The sequence below is a fragment of the Mus musculus genome, chromosome 1, assembly GCF_000001635.26.
Source record: "Mus musculus strain C57BL/6J chromosome 1, GRCm38.p6 C57BL/6J".
NCBI classification, from domain to species: domain Eukaryota; kingdom Metazoa; phylum Chordata; class Mammalia; order Rodentia; family Muridae; genus Mus; species Mus musculus.
The window spans coordinates 160,039,979-160,058,310 of NC_000067.6; the positions used below are offsets into that span (position 1 = coordinate 160,039,979).

The 18,332-nt window shown below is 46.5% G+C and overlaps 1 protein-coding gene and 1 long non-coding RNA gene across 5 annotated transcripts in view; one reads left to right on the forward strand and one right to left on the reverse strand.

Moving 5' to 3' along the window:
* Positions 1-1,722: 1,722 nt before the first annotated feature.
* Positions 1,723-4,339, reverse strand: Gm37294 (predicted gene, 37294). Its single transcript, NR_168324.1, has 2 exons — positions 4,170-4,339; positions 1,723-2,032 (listed from the first exon to the last, which is right to left on the reverse strand). It is a non-coding gene; the product is annotated as a predicted gene, 37294 (long non-coding RNA).
* A 62-nt stretch (positions 4,340-4,401) lies between these two features.
* Positions 4,402-18,332, forward strand: part of 4930523C07Rik (RIKEN cDNA 4930523C07 gene) — a 34,208-nt gene continuing 20,277 nt past the window's right edge. For 2 of the 4 annotated variants that reach the window (NR_028111.1, NM_001162896.1), the window contains exon 1: positions 4,402-4,775. The gene's annotated coding sequence lies outside the window, so the exon portion shown is untranslated. Of the gene's footprint in view, positions 4,776-4,956; positions 5,048-18,332 lie in introns of all 4 variants that reach the window. The other 2 variants (XM_030242454.1, XM_006496968.3) reach the window with 2 other exon arrangements.

Genomic DNA, 18,332 nt, shown 5'->3' on the forward strand with positions numbered 1-18,332 from the left:
TCTTTCTTTTTTTCTTTCTTTTTTTCCTTCCAAGCCCTTCCTTTTACCTGTTATGAAAGAGCCAGCCTGGGGACAGGAAGTTTGTTTGTGGCAACATTGATGTTCTGAGTCACTACAGTAGTCAAGGAAGCAAATTTCAAAGCCTCGGCTATTTCATGGGCCCTCAGGGCAAGAGGCTTGAACAGCTTTTGTCTCAGGAAACCTCATGCCACAATGAATGAGCTGGGCAGAGTAAGCTGGGGTTTCCCAGGGATCTCTCCACTAAAGTGACAAGAAATGTTTTACCTGCTCTGTGTAGGCGTTGGGACCGCATACAGTGGACTCACTCAATAAATCAATAATTAAAGTCATCCACAAGAAGAGCAGGTGACAAAGGAAACCGGGAAAAGGGACAACATGAGAGCTCTGTGGGCTCTCCTGCTCTGGTATGCCCAACATGAGAATGGAATCCAGAAACCTGCTGTTTACATTAACAAAGCCAACGCTCAATTCTGCAAAGGGCTCCAGGCAGCCGGGCAGCCCACTCACAAAGGCTGGCCATCTTGCTGTAGAACTACTTTGAAAACAGCACTGGGCTACTATGAACCAGACACTGGGAATGAAAACTGAGCCCCTTAGTTCCCTGAAATACAAAAACCACCCCCTCGGAGTCACCCTTATTCTCCAGGAGGTGGGGCCGAGAGCTGTTTCCTATAACATATAGAAACACTAAAGAAGGTACATGGAACACAGGGGTGGTGGACTGTGGGGGAAACACTGGGGGGGGGCAATGGGTTAATTAGATGAGAGGACCAAGAGTTTCCTTAACTCCCCCTCCAGCGCCAATGTCACGATTTGGCACAGTGGCAATAAAACAAGATTTTTGCCCAGAATCCTCCATGTAGCACTGAGGACACATTGTATGTCACACCAGGAACTATTCCTGAGAAAAGTCTATCCTTAGTGTTTTTCTTCAGAGGAGCTTTCAAAATTCGAGTCATTTGTGTCCAAATTTGAAAATTTAGAAGGAAAGTCTGATAGAAGTATGATTGCCAGAAATCCATATAATGAAGAGTCTGGAGGCATATTCAAAATCTTTTCAGAAGCTGATAGGCAAAATGAAAGAACAACATGCTTTAAATGAATAAGACTTAGGTAAAAAAAAAAAAGAACAGTCTTGTTGCCTATAGGAAACAGAGGCTACAGAGACAGTAAGACGGGGTGGGAGTGTTGGGACCACCCATTGGCTTAAATCCTAGCTCTTGGGAGGCTAGGATTGCTTGGCTACAAAGACTAGAGGTCCATACTGTGGGTCCACCTTGAACTCCCAAGCACTAGGTCTACTCAGCTTTCCTCATCTCTCTTTTATAGTTCTGTCATTCACACCTCTGTCCAAAGCTTTCCGAAATCCACTTACGTTGCCAGCTTTAGCCACCTCTGGGAGATAATCCATTCCACAAATTCATTATCCACTGTGTGAAGGAGTATTCCCACCAACTTGTCCTGAACTTGCCTTTCTCAGAGGCTGCTGCATTTCAGGATCTGAAGAACAAGTCTGTGCTCATCTTAGGGTTTCGCCATTTCCCCTAACAGCCTTTGTCTGGCCAGCAGCCCTTCTGCCTTCTTCCGGTACCCCTGCTTTCGTTTCTCCCAAGCCTCTCCAACTCAGGAACTGCTCCCATATGTAGCCAAGGGTAGCTCTACATGCAGACTAGCACAAAATCATAAACTGCCTTAAAACACTGAGAGGTGTAGGTGTTTTTATTTCAGTCTCTGTGCAAATGTTGTAGACGGCATTATTGTGTCGCAGTGGTAAGTGGCTGGACATGCCCGAGCCTCGTAGAGCATTGCAGGCAAGAATGCACCTGTTTTAGGTGATAATAACGTAATATTCTCTGTTAAATATTTCCCACACTGAAAAAGCCACCCCCTTTTGTTGTTGCCGCACAACACTATTCTGATTTCTGCACTCAGGGTGTATGACCTAATGGGAAACTGTCTCCCACAGATGGCTTGCACAGATGAATCCGTCCTGGCCAACACTGCCATTGACCTGTCAGAAATAGGACAGCACAAAGAGAGAATGAGTGCAGTTAGTCTTCACCTTCAACACAGGCTAAAACGTGATGTTTAATACCCTGTCAGTTCCCACACCAGCAGAGAGGGAACCCACAGGTTTTGTCCTTAACACTCTTAATATGGAACCAGAGCTCTTCAGGTGCTAAAGCCAGTGAGGGGTGGTCACCCACAAAAAGGTTTTAAATTTTCAGTCCTGGTTCACAAATCTGCTATTTGGGGGCTTTCTGTTTCTTAATTAGATGTGTCAACGCTCCATTTCACTCCACTTAGAGTCCACTCACCTCTTGACTACCTTCAAAGATCCTTACCTCAAACAAGAAAGCTTTTAAAGACTGCACCAGCACCGTGGTTGCCTGGGGCCATTCATGAGTTCATATAAGTTGAGACTTCACCGCCAAAGGGGAGACACAGTAGGTGGGTGCTCTAACTTGTTTTCTCATAAGGGATGCGTCATTCACCCCAAAGGAAAACCTGCTGGCCAGATGCTCACTCATTACGTTAAAACATCAATAGACCCTGTAGCCTTGGCAACTCAATAACAGCCTACCAAGCATCTTGTCATCTAGTAAGTCCCTGATTTGACTGCCACAACGTCGCTGCTACTTGATAGGTTCTAGACTTTTTCTGGATCTGTCTTCCTGTGGACTAAGACAACATTGGGATGCCGCCCTACAGATAAGCATCTGGTTTTTGAAGTGCTGAGCTCATGGTGACTGCCTTAGGTTCTTCATTTCTCTGTGTTGTTGTTGTTTCTGGAAAGCATTGTGACCATCAGCCTAGCCTGTCCATAAAGTTGTTCAGGAAAGTATTTTCCACTGTCTTCCCCCCTGCTCAGCAGGTGTTAACCCAGAAGTTGTCCATAGAAGCCACTCTCTCTCCTGATGATGATATGGTGATGAGGGATAGGCTGGACTAGATAGAACTACTCAGACTCAGATCTCAACTCCACTATACATTAGCAATGACCTTGCAGAAGAAAGTTACTCCCCATCCTCAGGGGAAGGGGGCAAATTACATCTCACACAGGTCCGGTGTAGGTCCTGGGGGAGACTCGGTCTCCAATCACCGCACCGGGTTTGCACTTAAGGTTTCCTGTCATTCCCCAAGCCTGTCTTCCTCCAGCTCCCTGGTCCATTAGACCCTAGACCCCTGCTTCAGATTTGACACACAATGGAAGCCTTCCATCCACCACTAAATTGTTGGTGGAATCCATCTATAGCTGTCTCTTGCTAAAACTGTCTTCTTTCAGAGCCTGATCGTCCCCCTGCCCTACCCACTTAACCGTACTACTCCCACCCCCAACCCCACCCCCACAACAGATCACTTGGACCACTCTTCTTATTATCATTCAAATCTAGATCTATGTAGGGCATAGTGAAACACGTCCTTAAACCCAGCAAATTTCTGTGAGGCCAACCTGTTTCTACATTGTGAGTTCCAGGCCTGCCGGGGCTATATAGTGAGACTCGGTTTCAAAGGAACAACAACAGATCTAGATCGAGTTCTCTCTGTGGGATTTCTGGGGGAAAACCTCTACTTAATCTGCCTTTGGAAGAAGACTACAGGACCAACTATCCTTGGCATTTCTGGATGAATGCTGGGTTTTCTCTTTGGCCTTTCAACCCAGAGCCAGCTGGCTTCTCTTGAGTAAACCGGAACTCTCTTGTTTCCCGGTTGTGACAGTTAGCTTCACCAATCATTTTAATTCAGGCACCCAAAGGCCGAAGGACCCTATGGCTCAGGCCCAGCCACTGGAAAGCAAGCACCAGCTGCGCACCCTCCTGACACCTACAATCCAATGAGTAGAACCTCCGGTCTTTATCATGGCAAGATCTCTCAAGGTCATTCCGGGGAAGCCCCTAGATACTCCACAGCCGCTTCTGCCTATCACACCTTCCCAACTTCCCTGCAGAAGCCTTGGAGGCACTGAGCAAGCTCTCTACCACCCCACCTTTACATTTGGGGGCGGAGTTAGACAAACAAGAGATCTGAATATAAGCTCACAAGGAGTAAATAAAATGAAAAGGGAGAACTTTTGAAGTTAGTTGTCCCTGCCTCCTGCGCTCCTAACATCTCCAGGTAACTCCCATGGAGCGCACACACAAAGATACCTTGTCACGAGGCACCGGGGATTGCTCTCCCTTTAGACACCCCAGCCCTTTTCCTGGAAGGTGACTTTATTCCACAGCACGGGGCTGTTATTTTTTCCTTAGGCCAGGGTTGGGAGTTTACACCCCACGTCTCTGGGAACACTGGCGCGTCTGTGAGCAAAGTTGGCTCTGGCGTCCTGAAGGAGGCGTGCTCGGGGCGGAGGGGCAAAAGAACGTCACAGTGGGGCGGAGTGGGGACACTGGCCGGGAGACCCGGAGGAAGGACACCCGCGCTGCGTGTGCTGTGGCGTGTGCCTCCTAGTTTAAGGTAGGAGTTGGGCTGAGGAGAGACAGAGCCAGCCAGTCAGATTCAGGAAGTTGCGTTCCTGACCTCAGTAGCAGAGCTGGGTGCGGTGAAACCTCAGCCAGGGACGCAGGGGGCGCTTTCCTCCACATCACACTGGTGGCACCCACTGACCGGCAGCGCCGCCTCTCTCCCGGGACCTGGCAGTGGGAGGGAGAGGCAGGAGCAGGGACCCAGACCTCACCCTTGTGCCCAAGTCACTTCAGAGCACCGGAACAGAGCCAGCGGTCCCGCCGGCGGGAAGCCTTCCAACGGACCCAAAGGTGAGTTTCAAAACTTTCTGTATCGCTTTGTGCTGTTGTTTTCAAAATAAGTTTGGGAGCTGCCCCGCTGTGGAAGGGGACTTTCCCATAGAAGAGTGAATCCGCCCCTGAGAGAAGTGAGATAAAGGGGTTATTTCTAAGAAGCCGTTTGCACAGTTGCTTTCATTCTTTCCTCCTAGAGGTCTCTCACCTTCTCTCTGCTCCTGGCCTGACACATGGGCTCCTCTGGAGTTTGGGGTGGAGTTCTCAGCTCCAGTTGACACCAGCTGCAGGTAGGAGCCATTTGAAAAGGACCAGATGGACATTGTCTAAACGGGCAAAGTCAGTATTTGAGATGCTCCTAAAATCATACCCTCTGGGATTTAAAAACAAAACAAAACCAAACAAACAAACAAACTCATTCTAAAAGAAACTATAATTTCAATGGGGCTAAAAGACTTACCAGACTGAAAATGTGGCCTGGAGCCAAGGGGTGGAGTGAGATCTGTATGCCATTCTGAGTCTCTAGAGAGTTTGTGTGACACATTTTTTTTCCTGAACTTTCCCAACTCTCTAAATGGTCCTTGATCTTCTTCCCACCCAGAAAGGTGGATTGGAAAACACAGCAGGTCCTGTTTTGAAGGGCTATGTAGGAATGATTTGTGTAACAGTAGTTAAGTAAATGATAGCCGGATAGCTGTTGTTTTCAACACCAGTCCTGCCTATCTGAAAGGGAACCCAAAGCAAAGACTAGTGCTTGCCCTAATGAACACCAGCCAGCCAGCCATGAGAATCCGCAGGCCTGCTCTGCCCAGTCTGCTCAATGAGGAAGGCTAGGAATGCAGCACCCAAGCCACTCCAAGCTCCTGCCTGCCAAAGCCTTTATGCTACATCCACCATTGGAAAGAGAGAGAGAACCTGGAGCTAATTTTAGGGAATCTTCATTCTGAAGTATTGTTGGGGACCAAGAACAAGTCTTAAATGGACACGGGTGCATCTTGTTCTTAACCCTTTTACAAAGTTTATCAACGCCACCTAAAGAGCCCTGCAACTGAAAGGTACTGCTGCGTTAAACGCAGCTGTGTCTGGTTTGTTTGTGTTTTGTAATTTTTTTTAATTAAATTTTCACATTCTATAGTTATGGGTAGGATAGTTTTGCAAGGGTCTCTCCTAGCTTTGAGCTAAAATTCAGATCTATCAACCACTTAGTCTGATATGTCTTCCCTTGGCCTGGTACCTCCCTTCTTCTGAAATTCTGCCTCCCCTTCTATACCCATGACACCGTTCTAGGAAAGAGGCCCATTACAAAACAACATTTCGGGCACTGTCAACATTTTGCCTACAGAATCAAAAGAGGTGAAAGCCACAGGATCAAACCCAAGAAGATAATAAACAGTCAGCAGGCTTCTGCACCAGTTTTAACGTGGAAGGGGCACACTCATTAGCTAAGCATCACTGTACCTACTGTGTGTTGGGCAATGTGCCAGGGCTATGGAATCTAAGGCGATGATGTAGTTTGTACTTTCAAAGAGCCACCAGACTGGCAAATAGACACTAGGAAACAAACCACAGTTCAGAGCAATGTACATTATATAATAGTAAAAAGTGAAACCATACAAAGGATGGAGCAATGGTCGTCTGGGAAGACAGCACTTCAGAAGTGGTGCACAATCAAGATCTTGAATATGACTAGCATTTCCCAGGGAAGAGGTACTGTGGGCAAAGAAAAGGCTTTCCCGAAGTCAACACAGGAGCAGCATGGAATGGGGATTTGTCCTCTCCTGCCAAGAGCGGAATGTCTTTCAAGGCATACTAAGCCATTATTAGGTAGTGGAATGGTCCTCTCAGATTTGTGTTTGGAGAAAGAATTACTGGCCAGATGAGGGAAGAAGAGAAGTAGGGGAGCTACATGGGGACATGGACACTGAGGGATGTGGGCTAGGGAGATAGCTTAGGCTTTCCTGGGATACCCGGTAAAGGAATTCCTAAGACTGTGACTTAATCCTGGATTAATGGAGCACAAGCATGACTTATCTGTTTAACTAGGTGAGTGAATCTCTAGGAATCACCTCCTCACTTAAAAAGGAGGATGAGGAATGTTTAGTTCAGTTGTAAGGTCTGCTAACACCTCTCCAGAATGTTAGTTACCAGACCTGTGTGAGGAACTTGTCTTCATTGGAATGAAGAGAACGGCCTGCTGAGGCTGCTTGCAAAACCTGGCAGAGTCACTTTCAGATCTGGATGCCAGCCCCAGGTCCAGAGCTTATGTACTTGGCATAGGGGCAACAACAACACAGGAAACAAAAATCAACTAGACATGTGTGTGTGCTCGGTACCTGACTTGATCACTTATCAACTGCCCTTGAACAAATCTTTGACTCACTCAGCTTCGCTTCCTTCATATTTAAAACGGATAATTATTACACACCAGGGTGGTGGTTAGAATCAGAATCCAATTGAAAAAGTAAGTAAATTTAATGTGCTACATAAAATTTAAGGCTTTATAAAATGTGAGGGTTTATTATTATTACCTCTTGAAGCTACCTAAACCACATGGTGTGTGTGCTCAGGACATAACAGCATCATGAGTAGACGGTGCTTTTTTAATAAACTATTTTAAGGCAGTAATGACAAAAGTCTCTTTGTCTTATCAGTGCTATGTGTAGTCTAGCCTCACCTCATCTGTCTTCTTTCCTACTGCTCAGCTTAAAGGGCTAGAGCCTAAAGAAGCAATGTGGTGGTATTATGTGTGCATGCAGGTTGATCACTACACAAGAACTTCTGAGGCTCGTGGGGCTAAAAGTAGCCAGAATCCTTCTGATAGGCCACTGACGTACCAGACTTGCAGCTGAGTCAAGGCACGGGTGACTATTCTCATCTTCACTGAGGCGGTATCAGTTTAATAGGTGGTAGTTCTAAATCTGGACACCAGTTACTGCTAGGGTATAGTCGCGGTGTTTCTCTCATCCTGACCAGTGAGGCTTGTATCCTGAAGAGATTCAAGTGTGTCTCATATTCCAACTCAGTGGAGTTTGAATATTGTGTGAAGAGGGTCTGCTGATGAAGAGGAAGTGACAGAGTCAGAGATTTCAAATGGAAAAAGAAAAAAAAAAAAAAACCTCTAGAGATGAACCAACCCTGCCCTTTCACTTCGAAGATGAGCAAACTGGTGTTTAGGGAGGGGAAGTAAGTGCCACAGCTATACAGCTGGTCAGTGGAGGGACCAGAACTCAGGCACCTCTTGAATACTCAGTACCATCTGAGGTCAATGTCACCTGGACTTCTGATTACAAGGACAAGCGCGGCACTCAAAAATTACATGATCACAGTTCAAGGGTGAATCTTCTTGGGGTGGCTTCTGGGACAACCACCAGATCGTGAAGAGATTCAGCTGGACCTTCTCTTTTATGACAATATCCAAACTATCCCCCTCTCCTCTGCTTCTACAACCTCAATCTTTTAACTTCCTTGGGAGTTCCCAAATTCTGCTTGTGCAGGGAGACTACATACTGGTCGTGTCTCACTCAAGTAACTAAAGCCCCTCAAGGGTTTGCTCAAATAATCATGAAAACTGGTCTCAGAGATTAGTATGTGTTCAGAGACCAGCAAGAAACTTTCCTTCCTCATCAGACAACCAACATATAATTCGGTTGTTTGATGGGAAAGGTTTCAGGTGAATACCCACCGTAGCACACAACACTGGTCATGGTTACAATGAGGGAGATAAGGACAGTGACGAGAGGGACCTTTCCCCTCTCTAAGCAGCAAAGGAACAATCTACAGCAGACTCTCTGCAGGACAATCCCTAGGGCTACCTGCCAGCTCAGGTGTCTTTTCCCAACATTGTCCAGTGCTATCTGAACAGAACACTATCTAGGGTGATGGAGTCGATGTTCAGTGGAGACTGGGAAGGGAAGCTGAGTTCTAAAAGGAACTGCACACAAACATGGGATTTCTTTGTCATGGGAAAGTCTCAAGGGAGCATGGCAGTGTCCAGGCCCAGTCCTCATGCCCGAACAGGCACAGGCACTTGCTTCCATTATTGTATGCAAGCTGCCCCTGGAGTTTGTCTCTAAGAAAAGAAAGAAAACATAACCCACCCCTACATTTCTTGACTTAAACTTGAAGAGACGAGTGTGCTTATAACCCACTCCAGGCTTGCCCTCATTCTTAACTCTGAAACTTCCCCTCCATACACTCTTTTTCAGCTGAGTTTATTTCTCACCCAAAAGACTCTCATTTCAAGATGAATGGGTTTAAAGAAAGCCCATAAGCAATTATTTTTTAGGGTGTTTCTGTTTTTGCTATTAATAAAAGAAAGTTGGCAGAAGATAGAAAAATACTTGGATAACTATGATAGGAAAGTTGCATATAAGGGAACTTTCCATCTTCAGATTATTCAAACAGGAAAAGGGTCAGAAGTCATAGATATAGAGATGGGAGAGAGGCTAGGCCCAAAGGCAGGCAGGGAGCCGGGAAGTTCCTTCAGTGTTAGTAAACTGGAGCAAAATGACAAGGCACATGCTTGTATGAACCTAAATGACATGTGACAGCAGCAGCTGTGAATAAGAGAACGCAGCAGTCTGAGCAGAAGTGTCCTTGTTTTCTCCCCAAGCCATCAAATCTGTGTCCCTCTTCCTATAGTTCCTCTTCTTAGGCTCATACGTAGATCTGTGAGTGGGACAAAGTACAGGCTTTCAATATCCTTTCTGCCTGTGGTCCTCAGACACCCACAGCCTGGGCTATGACTTGCAAGCTCCAGCCAGCCACTCAGACACACTAATGGAATCCACACAAGAACTAGATGTAGTTGATGTGACCTTTCCATGGAAACTGGAGTAAACAAATGCCCATCCAATCTTTCGGGGCTCCATAGAGTTTCTATGTGCATACCAACCTCTCAATAGTTTCTTCAGGGGGTCCTGATAAGAGTTTGAGGCACTCAAAGATAACAGCTGTCTCTGTGTCCTGCCCTTCAGATAGCCTAAGAACACATCATAATATATTTCCGTTCTTCAGCTTCACACTAGGGAGGAATTCCAAAATGAACCAAGAGAGAATGCATCACTCTTAAATCTAGCCCTGCAGGCTTACCTCTTGGCTTCCTCCCTTCCTTTGCTCTGTGCACTTTTCACTCCTAACCTAAAACATTACCTGCTGCCTGCGGCCCCGCAGTCCGCTGAGCAGCAGTTGCCAGCTTAGCACAGAGCGGCCTCGATGAAAGCCTCCGGGCTGGTCAAGTGGGTGACCCCCACCATCCAGAAATGAAGCCTTCACCAGGAATGGAGGCATATTAACCTGCCACCCCACCTAGACACAGCCTGTTTGGAGATCTCCTGGATTCCAAATTAGAAAGTCTGACTCTGCCCTGTAGGATATTTGGACCAAAGCCTTCTCTAGGTCAGGAAGAAAGCCATGCCCCGCGACATACAAGCTGACTTCCAATGGCTGCTTTCTTCTCAACAGGAGGCTTTTTTCCCCTGGCCTCTCTGAGGAAAGAGCTGGAATTATTAATTTATAGTGGACGGATGGCGCCACTTTCCCATGGAAAGACTACCTCTCTTTCTTAACTGCCTGGGCCAAGGGAGGGGACAGTTGCAGGACATGTGCCATACAGGGAAGGTCAGATGTTTCTGACTGACATTTTCCAGGAACAAGAGTTTAGTGTTCTGAACATAATATTCCTTCAAGACAGGCTCAGAAGTGAAGGAACGGCATCACAAATAGGTTCGGCATCTGATACTGGAGTGGGTGAATACACTGAGAGATCTTGAACACTTTACACTTTTCAAATGACTAAGAACAATAGCTGCATGACCATTTGCCTTCAAGGAATTTTGTATCATCCCCTGTATCTTTTATTGGTATTAAATGAACAGTATGTAAACTTGACTGTTATAAAGTGAGCAGTCCAAAGGCACTTAGTGCCATACAACCAGCCACTCCTAGCTATGTCCAAAAGTGTCTTTGGTGCCCCCAGAGGAAACTCAGAAAGCAGCTTCTCCCTGTTGCTTGATGCTCCCAGTCTCTGAAAACCACCAACCTGGACTTACCTATTCCAGGAATTTCATATATGTAGCATATGACAGTTAATGACTGGCATTTTTCCCCTTGTCATGTTGTTGAAATCCAGCTGTGCTGTGACAGCCTCTGCTGGCACCCTGTTCTTTTTATATCCCATTCTTATTTGGTTACACATACACACTACCACTTGTTCAATCTGTCCACCAGTTTCTGGACATTTGAGTTTTGATTATTGTAGACAATACTGCTGGGAATATGTACATACACAGATTTCTTTGGACACACGTTTGCAGCTCACTGTGGGTGTATGTTGGGAAGTAGGCTTGCTGAATCATACGAAAATTCTATGTTTAACTTTTTCGAGAGTTGCCGAACTACTTTCCTTTTCTCCATGATTTTAGCTACATCCTTACAAATTTACTGTGTGCCAAAGTACACCACCGTATGTGGCATAAGTTTCCATGCCTGATCCCTTATTTGATTCCTTTGAGCTTAAATTTCTGCGAGAGCTTTTAAAACCCATTGTTCTAGAAATTTCAGAGTGGTTTGGACTCCTAGTTTATGACTGCACAGGCATATGCACCTCATCCAGCAGGAATGGGAGGCACTAGCCTTATGGGAGCTCTAGAGTGTCTCCCAAAACTAAGTGTCACTAGGCATGGTGGAACACTCAGTTCTTTAATCCTAGAACTGAGGAATCAGAAGCAGGTGGATTCCTCTCTGTGAGTTTGAGGCCAACTCAATCTACCTATTGAGCTCCAGGCCTGACAGAGCTACTTAGGAGGGCCTGTCTTCCCCACCCATCCACTGGGTGGTGTAGGGACATAATATTCAAGACCCGGCCCCTCTATGCAGCCCTGGCTCTCCTGGAACTTATTGTGTAGATTAGGCTGGACTCAAACTCACAAAAATATACCTGCCTCTGCCTCTGCCTCTGCCTCTGCCTCTGCCTCTGCCTCTGCCTCTGCCTCTGCCTCTGCCTCTGCCTCTGCCTCTGCCTCTGCCTCTGCCTCTGCCTCTGCCTCTGCCTCTGCCTCTGCCTCTGCCTCTGCCTCTGCCTCTGCCTCTGCCTCTGCCTCTGCCTCTGCCTCTGCCTCTGCCTCTGCCGTGATGGGTTTAAGGCCATGTGCCATATACAGTGATCCTGTCAGGAAGGAAGGAAAGAGGAGGGAGGGAGGGAGGGAGGGAGGGAGGGAGGGAGGGACGGAGGGAGGGAGGGAGGGAGGGAGGGAGAAAGCTCTTCTAGAGCTGAGAGAGCATCTTCCCTATCTGTCTCTGCCCCTGTTGTGGTGTCTCCATATGTCGAGGTCAGGGTGATGGCTTTCTGGAACTTCTGCCACCAGATTCTTTACTTCTGCCTGGCTGGCTCCCCAGACAGCTAACCACTTTTCTTGGTGCATAGCTGCTGCTTTGGGCTGCAACAGAAAGATCCACTTACTCCAAGGCTTTCTTGCTCCTGCTGGACCCTGGCCCTATCTGTTCTCTCTCACCCCATGACCTACAAAGGTGTATATGGATAATGTCCTTAGTGTCCAATGTGAGTGTCCTAGACCCAGTGACAGCAACAAAGTCCTCACAGAGACACCCTGAACTCAATTTTTTTCCATCTCTGCAAACTATAAAGGGCTAGTCAATCCATTTATCAACAACAAAGCATTTATGAGCATCTTGCCCATGCTAGTATCAAACTGGGCATTAGATGCCGAGAGGAAAAGCCCAGTGTTGAGCAGGGGAAAGACAAGAGCAGCACCTGTGTTTTCAGAAAAAGCCACCATCATCCAGGCACTGTTAGAGAGGTGACATGGTGGCAAGGAGGGTCTCAACTAGCATGATCCCTGTGTTGCCAAAAGCAAAATCAAGCTACCAAATCTTCCTTATCTCCCCCTTACTTGATGGGAGCTTTACAAGTGGCAGTCTTTGCTCCATTCCTCCCTGGTTCTGAAATGTGAAAGCCATCTTTCCATGACACGCACAGGAGTCATCACTGTGGTCCCTTCTGTACACTCTAACTCCCTGCCCCAGGACCACAGCAGAGCCCTTAAGGACAAACCCTACTGGGAAACAGATGGACAAAGCTAATAGTCACTGAACATTTGCCCCTTGCCAGCCCCATTTTAACTCTAGTGTATGTATTTAATTTATCTGATCTCACAATACTAAGACAGAGAGGCTGTCTTTAACCTCCTTTTATAGCTAAAAATCATGGCCAGTGGCTGGGAGGGTTGGGGGTGTCAATGGATACTTCATGTTCAGATAACTAGAGTTGGGGCTGGCCGGGCTGACCCAGGCTGTCCTCACTGAAAGAGAAACTCATGCCCTGTAGGATAACAAACAGGACAGTATACTAACTAGAGAGTTGGAAGTGAGAATCACAGAAACCCCCTTTGCTGGGCACACCCATCTTACACACTTCCTGTCTCTCAGCTCACACCCACAGACTAGTCCAGGTATTCCCCAAAACCTCATTTGGTTTCCACAAACTTATGCTAAATATTGGCAATGTTGCTAGGCAAGCTCCCTCTCCCCCTCCCTCTCCCTCTCCCTCTCCCCCTCCCTCTCCCCCTCCCCCTCCCCCTCCCTTCTTCTCCTTGTCCCTTTACTCTCTCTCTCTCCCTCTCTCTGCCTCTATTTGTCTCTCTCTTTCTCTCTCCCATACCCCCGTGTGTGTGTGTGTGTGTGTGTGTGTGTGTGTGTGTGTGTGTGTGTGTGTTTGGGTAGGAGGTATATGTGTATTTAAGAATGTAGGGGTGGGGCAGGGGTGTGTGTGTGTGAGTGTGTGTGTGTGTGTGTGTGTAGATGTAGGGTGGGGAGGGTGTGTGGGGGTAGGTGTAGGGTGGGGAGGGTTATGTGAAAGTGTGTGTAGGGTGTGGTATGGGTGTGGGGGAAAAGGTGGGGGTTATGGATATGTGTATGTGTCTTTGTGTGTATGGGGGGAGGGGGTATGAGAATCCCTTTGAACCAAACCAGCTTTCGTTGCCCAAGGCCCTTGTGATTGATCTAAAATCAGGATTACATCAAACTTAAAGATGTACAAAGAGATAAAACGTGGTTGAGTAGGTGATGAGAGGAAATAGAAAACAACCACTGTTCACTCAAGCTTTTATACAGCAGTCTACTTCCTTGATCAAACATGAAACATACTTGTAGGTTTTCAGGCTTCATGTGTCAACGGCGATCCCTCATCCCTGGGCTTTTAAGTCATGACACCTCATGACATATGGAGGGAAAGAAAGTTTCCCAGTAGTTTCCTTCATAAGCCATAGCCCTGAGGAATTTCTGCCATGTGCCAGGCTGCTCCCTGGAATGCCCTGGGCATTTAAAGCAGCTGGAGAAAGGGCCAGGAAGGGGAGTGTCAGAGGAGGAAGCAGCTTGAGTAGCCTCATAGTAACAGGGCAGCTGGAAACCTCCAGACCTGAGCTGGAGCCTGAGCCGCCCTAATTGGATTCCTCCTCAGGGTTACTACCTTGCTTGAGCAACCTGTCTTAGTTTTCCTTTCCCATTCTTGCTGCCTCATTGTCTTACAGGTGCCCACTCAAAGATCACCTGCCTGGATCCTTCCATACACTCTTCACAGAGATGACCTCATCCTGCTTTGCTGTTCCCATAACCACTTGTTTAAATCCCCTTTGGGACACATAACTAATCCTGCCTTAGGGTGCTTCCCCTGTGCTCACCCAGTTCCCCAGTAAGGAACAATTTTTTAAACATCGTCTATCTTCAGTTTTGAATCTTTTACCCAGAGAGCTGGCAGAAAGTTTATTTGTTATCATGTAGCACTTCCTGGGAAGTCTTAGCAAAGAGAGATAGATGTACGTCGTGTATATAGTAGGTAGCAAGATGAAACTGAAACAAACCACTGTACCACAGGGAGCAGAACCAGCAGCTCTTGGCTTCCTCAGCCTTAGTGATGTCAACAACACAGGCTCAATAATGGAGGATAGAAGACAGGAGAGAGAGTCTCTCTGGGAAGAATGGGAGCAGACACTTTGTAGTAATAGCAATGGGGTAGTGAGATAGTACATACACACATACACAATCACATGTATGCACACAGGAGCACACACACACACACACGTCCTGGACTTAGTGTGTGTGGCAGCTGGAGTCACTATGTGAAATGTTATCAGTTCAAGAACAGAGATATGTCAAGAACATGAGCAGGCAGGGCTGCCCAACAACATGAGAGCAGCCCCCTTCAAGTGACGTCATCTTAACATGCCACACAGCATCCCATGAAAAGGCACTTCCTGCCCATTGAGGCCAATCACCTTTGCTTTCAGAGTATATCTACTCTGAGAACCCCAGGAACATCTTGGATCTGAGGAGTGGCCAGGCTGAGTCCTCCAAACGCAGAATATTGACATAGCAATTTTCAGGGTTTTTTTCTATAATATTTTCTTTTCTTTGGCTACAGTTTTGTACATGAACCTAGACATCAGTGTGGCTGAGCAAAGAGTGCTGGGTATATTAATAGGTAGGGATTTTGTCACGGCATCTTTGATAACTGTGAGACATTGGACAAGACTTTTAATTCCAATAAGCCTCAGAGTTTGCTCATCTAGAAAAGATGTCCATTCACTGACTTGGTAACAAAATAGACTCCAGATACTGGAGATCCCATGATGGGAGTGGATTCCATGTGGGAAAGAGGAAGGATGATTGAATAAGAAACTACCCTAATGTTGACATGGGCTGTGGAAAGCATATAAGGACAGGGCACAGGGCAGGGATTCTAACCTTTAATGTGGCCTTGTTCCTAAGAGGGACAAGGTTTTAGCTGAGGCTTAGAAGATGAATAGATAAGAAAGTTGGTGGGTTTGGGGAGAGTGGTGGGATTCAGATACAGATGCTTGTGTGAGCCTGCAAAGCAGTAGGGGAAGCCAGGTCTCAGTGTTTGAGAAAGGGAAGGCTTTGTAAACTTCCAAAGTGATTGGTGGCCATTGCCTGTTCCCCTTATTGCTGCTTCTCCGGGGTTAATGTAGTGAAGAGAGCATCTCACAGGGACACACAAACTATAACCTGTCTTCCTGTATCTACACAACAGCTTTATAGTTCTGAGCAAACCCTTGTTCTTTATTCATCTGGGAAACAGGGAGAGCGATTCCCTTCTTTTCTACTTTACCATGCACCAAAGGAAAAATGATTAAGGATCCATCAAAGAATCCCTGATCTGGGTGTGATAGTGTAGGTGTACTATTTCAGCACTAGGAAGGTTGAGACAGGAGGAGTTCCGGTTTGAGGCCAGCCTGAGCTACGTGAGATCATTCCTCTACCACCCAAAATTCCAAACATTGTAAGTGTAAGGTCTTTGTAGAACTTAATTTAATCATAAATAAACCCAGAGCCCATTGGGGGTGGGGGATCAGTTCATATGTAAGATGTAAGCTCACTGGTATTCCTAGTTCCCACCCCTTTATCCAAGAAACCAGGAGATACATAACAGTTTCTTTCTTATTTGCTTGTTGATATTTTATTTCAGGTCATAATCATATTTTTGTCTTAGGGAGAAAGTATGCAATTTATAAAATTTTTTCCATTGTGATATATGTGATTGCTCTGCCTCAGACTGCCATTGGCCCCCAGAGGTGGTTCCTTAATGCTGGGTAATCCTGAATTCTGGCAAGGTGTCCCTTCATTTATGAGGGACATTAGATATGACAGCAGAAACCTTTGTATATTATCAGGACTCCTCTGCCCACAAATTCTGGAACCCTTGCGAGGTTCATTGCACTGAGTCTGCATCAGGAACTCAAGGTCTTTCCAATGTCGTCTCCCACAGTTTCAGGTTTCCTCCCTGCTAGCTCAGACTCTTTGCACACTGCCCAGTCTGTCTGCCACAACTTCCCCGTGTAGCCTTAATTCACCCCAGAGCCCCTCTCCCCATCAGCGTTCTCAACCCTTGTGTAAAGACTAAATTCAAACAAGGCCAACACAGTCTCGCTTCCTCTTGCCATCCCACTTTAGAATCTGAGCCCCTGTCTCTCTCTCCAATCTGATAGAACTTACACTAGGGCACCACTGATTCTTAGTTAACATTTAGATACTACTGGTTGGGGAACCAAGGATGTAGCCCAGTGAGTAGCATGCCTGCCTAGCATCCATCCAGAAAGTTATTAAGTTTGATTTCCCCCAAGCAAAGTATAAAACTTGGCATGATGCCACACATGTATAATCCCAGCGCTCAGAAAGGCCAATAATGGGGATCCCGTGATGAGAGTCTATTCCATGTGGAAAGGAGGGCAAATGTGAAATAAGAAGTCACCCTGATACTGGCACAGACGGTAGCAAGAATATCGGGACAATCAGGGGCATAGAGCTGGAACTCTGGCCTTTAATATGGCCTGGGAAGTTTCCTAAAAGGAACAAGGTTTTTTCCCTGAAGCTTAGAAGATGAGTAAACTAAAAACCTCCCTGGGTTTGGGCAGAGTGGTGAGGTACAGTAGAGGCAGGGAGGTCAGAAGCTCAAGGTCACCCTCTGCAAAGTAACAAGTTGGAGGCCAGCCTGGGATACAGAAGAGCTCTGGCTCCAAACAGCCAAGCCTACACTGCAGGACGTTTTCCAATCACATAGAATTCACGTGTATATTACTGCCTGGGCTTGGGGATTAATACTGGATGATGAGTGAAGCCAATGCTGTGACTATCTTCCTTGATAGTGATAAGAAGCAGGCTTATGAGGCAGTGGAACTTGACCTACCCCTGGTGAAGCACAACAGGAATGTGCAATGTTCTAAGGTGTATGAAGAAACTCCCTGATGATAAAACCCATGTCATAGCTCTTACCTCTCCTGCTCTTTAGCATATGCCCATCACATAGTAGGTACTTAACTAACCCTGCTTGACATGCAATCCATACACACTGACAAGGAAATAATTCAAATGGCATTTTGCATTTGACACAAGTAAGTATTGGCACTATGAGCTTCTTCAAGGATAGAGAACTGTACTTGTAGTGTTATGCTTATTATAGGGACTCAGTAAACAGCCTAAGGTAGACTCAAGTATTCTCTAACCCACAGACATCAGAGATCAACCAGAGGGCAGCCACTAGTACAGTCCCTTTGGTCACGTGAGCAGCCCCACTGCCTCTCAGTAATGGATGGAATGTGCACGTCAGAACTTGTTCAACAGGGTGGACATGCTCTGTTAGTCCTTGAAAACACAAGAGTCATTGTGCATACAACCCAAATTCCCATCACCTAGACATCAAGTAGGCCTCAGCTCCACTACCCTGGCAGGAAGAATTTGCCTGAAATTAAGCAGACTGATGCCTACCCTCGCATTCTGAAAAGAATACAAGGAGATCCCCCACCTTGGCATCAATTTCCCAAGAACTCTAGGCTGCTCTGGCCCTGGGCAAAACCAAGGAGTAACTGTTGTTATTGCTACTGCTGTTGCTGCTGCTGTTGTTGCTCTTGTTGCTGTATTTGCTGTTGTTACTGCTGTTGCTGTTGTATTTTTGCTGCTGCTGATGTTGCTGCTGCTGCTGTTGTTGCTGCTGTTGCTGTTGTATTGTTGCTGCTGATGCTGTTGCTGATGCTGTTGTTGTTGCTG